At 22.5% G+C, this 3,553-nt stretch overlaps 2 non-coding genes across 2 annotated transcripts; one reads left to right on the forward strand and one right to left on the reverse strand.

The window, feature by feature from the left end:
* The first annotated feature begins 232 nt into the window (after positions 1 to 232).
* Positions 233 to 304, forward strand: TRNAW-CCA (transfer RNA tryptophan (anticodon CCA)). Its single transcript has one exon. It is a non-coding gene; the product is annotated as a tRNA-Trp (tRNA).
* Positions 305 to 613: 309 nt separating this feature from the next.
* On the reverse strand, positions 614 to 685 carry TRNAW-CCA (transfer RNA tryptophan (anticodon CCA)). The gene has a single exon. It is a non-coding gene; the product is annotated as a tRNA-Trp (tRNA).
* Positions 686 to 3,553: the final 2,868 nt, after the last annotated feature.

Below are 3,553 nucleotides of genomic sequence, written 5' to 3' on the forward strand. Positions count from 1 at the left end.
ATTATAAATCTCGTTTTTTCAATTTCCGAGTGGTGATTTTGAAATGCTTATGTTAACACGTAGAATTGACAACACTAGGACTTTCAACCTATTGTTTATGTCTTGACTAACTGGTGGTGGATTTATACTCAATTCACCAAATGCCTATTGGGGTGGAATACAATACAGGGTATGAGTGTGTTGTGTTTTATAAGTGAATTTGTATGCTAGTATAGACACCATGGCACCAACGGACTCCGTGGCGCAACGGTAGCGCGTCTGACTCCAGATCAGAAGGTTGCGTGTTCAAATCACGTCGGGGTCAATTAAGAAATTATTTTTATTATTTTTTTTAGTTATTCTATTTTTTATTTTTTTTTTTACTGAAAAAAAAAAATTATATATACACAAGTATTTATTACAAATTGTTATAAATAAATTACATATTGTCCTACTAATTGTGAGAGGTAAATACTAATAATAATAAAGAAGGTGGTAAACAATAAAAAAAATATTAGAGAAAAATTTTATATGATTTATAAAAGAATAGTTCAAAATATAAAATAAAAAAATTGGAAAGATTGTGTACTTTTTTTTTTAACTTAAAATACTGAAAAAAAAAAACTTTAGAATTTGACCCCGACGTGATTTGAACACGCAACCTTCTGATCTGGAGTCAGACGCGCTACCGTTGCGCCACGGAGTCATGTGGTGGGACGGTGACAACATGCTCATTTCAATAATAGCAATTATTTAAATGTTTATGTTTCATATAAAAACAATTTATACATCCATCGAAATGTATTGAATCGGTATATGAATCGCCATATAAATAAATTAAACATTTATTATGAGCACAGTATGTGTTAGCTCTAGGAAAAATGTTTCCTACCCATAAGAAATCTATGGTCATTTTTGCTAGCGAAACTTTTGCATTCGAAACTGTATTATCGGTAAACTAAAACTTGTCCCAATATAGACATACAGGGTAGCTGATATGTATTACAACCAATTTTAGGTTTCTATTATATCTAAACCGCTTGACAGATTTATTCCACTGAAAGATCATTTTATTGTTTGCAAGCTTATAAAAGCATTTCGATCTATTCCATTCCGAAATAAAGTCATTCGTTATTGAGTTTAAGCGTGATAGTGTATTTGCTTTATATTGGACTGGAAAACCACAAGTGGTTATCGTTAGAGCTCGCCAGCATTATAATGTGAATAAATGTTTGGTTTCTTGTACCACAGCTCGTTACCATAATACTGGCAGTGTTGCAGCCACGGTTGCCTCAGTTGGTAGAATTCTACCAAAAATGGTAGATGTTTACTGTTTGGTAGATTGGCAGAATTCTTGATGTTTTTGTAGATTTTGCAAAATTTTCTTTAGAAATAAAATTTTTACAAAATTTTCTTTAGAAATAAAATTTTGACAAAATTTTCTTTAGAAATAAAATTTTGACAAAATTTTCTATAGCAATAACATTTTTGACAACATTTTCTATAGCAATACAATTTTTGACAAAAATTTTTCTATAGAAATAAAATTTTGACAAAATTTTTTAGAAATAAAATTTTGACAAAATTTTCTATAGGAATAAAATTTTGATAAAATTTCTATAGAAAAAAAAAACATTTTGACAACTATTTTTTGTTTTTATGTTAGCCTGATATCAACGCAGGAGAGCTAATTGGACATGAAGATTAAGGAATTGGTATTATTATGCTATTGAAAAGAAAATGGCAGATACCCATCTTACAAGTCTGACTATACATATGTTTCAGTGTTGGCAAATTAATGTAAAAATTTTAATTAATATAAATTTTGACAACATTTTCTATAGATCAAATTATCTATAGAAACAAAATTTTGACAAAATTTTTTATAGAAATAAAATTTTGATAAAGTTTTCTATAAAAATAAAATTTTGACAAAATTTTCTATGGAAATAAAATTTTGACAAAATTTTTTATGGAAATAAATTTTTGACAAAATTTTCTATAGAAATAAAATTTTGACAAAATCTTCTACAGAAATAAAATGTTCATAAAATTTTCTATAGAAACAAAATTTTCTAAGAAATACAATTTTGATAAAATTTTCTATAGAAATAAAATTTTGACAAAATTTTCTATAGAAATAAAATTTTGACAAAATTTTTTATGGAAATAAAATTTTGATTAAATTTTCTAAGAAATAAAATTTTGACAAAATTTTCTATAGAATTAAATTTTGATAAAATTTTCTATAGAAATAACATTTTGACAAAACTTTCTTTAGAAATAATATTTTGACAAAATTTTCTTTAGAAATAAAATTTTGACAAAATTTTTATAGAACTAAAATTTTGATAAAATTTCTTATAGAAATAAAATTTTGAGAAACATTTCTATAGAAATAAAACTTTAACAAAATTTTCTGTAGAAATAAAAATTTGACAAAATTCTTTACAAAAATAAAATTTGGACAAAAATTTTTGACAAAATCTTTTATAGAAATAAAATGTTGACAAAATGTTCTATAGAAATAAAATTTTGACAAAATTTTTGATAGAAATAATATTTTGACAAAATTTTCTAAAGAATAAAATTTTTACAAAATTTTCCATAGAACTAAAATTTTGAAAAAATTTTCCATAGAACTAAAATTTTGACAAAATTTTCCATAGAACTAAAATTTTGACAAAATTTTCTATAGAAATAAAATTTTGACAAAATTTTCTATAGAAATAAAATTTTGACAACATTTTCTATAGAAATAAAATTTTGACAAAATTTTCTATAGAAATAAAATTTTGACAAAATTTTCTATAGAAATAAACTTTTGACAAAGTTTTCGTAGAAATACATTTTTTGACAAAATTTTCTATAGAAATAAAGTTTTGACAAAATTTTCTATAGAAATAAAATTTTGACAAAATTTTCTATAGAAATAAAATTTTGACAAAATTTTCTATAGAAATAAAATTTTGACAAAATTTTCTATAGAAATAAAATGTTGACAAAATTTTCTATAGAAATAAAATGTTGACAAAATTTTCTATAGAAATAAAATGTTGACAAAATTTTCTATAGAAATAAAATGTTGACAAAATTTTCTATAGAAATAAAATTTTGACAAAATTCTCTATAGAAATAAAATTTTGACAAAATTTTCTATAGAAATAAAGTTTTGACAAAATTTTCTATAGAAATAAAATTTTGACAAAGTTTTCTATAGAAATAAACTTTTGACAAAATTTTCTATAGAAATAAAATTTTGACAAAATTTTCTATAGAAATAAAATTTTGACAAAATTTTCTATAGAAATAAAATTTTGACAAAATTTTCTATAGAAATAAAATTTTGACAAAATTTTCTATAGAAATAAAATTTTGACAAAATTTTCTATAGAAATAAAATGTTGACAAAATTTTCTATAGAAATAAAATGTTGACAAAATTTTCTATAGAAATAAAATTTTGACAAAATTTTCTATAGAAATAAAATTTTGACAAAATTTTCTATAGAAATAAAATGTTGACAAAATTTTCTATAGAAATAAAATGTTGACAAAATTTTCTATAGAAATAA

Source organism: Haematobia irritans, chromosome 5 (genome assembly GCF_050003625.1).
Source record: "Haematobia irritans isolate KBUSLIRL chromosome 5, ASM5000362v1, whole genome shotgun sequence".
Classification (NCBI taxonomy): Eukaryota; Metazoa; Arthropoda; class Insecta; order Diptera; family Muscidae; genus Haematobia; species Haematobia irritans.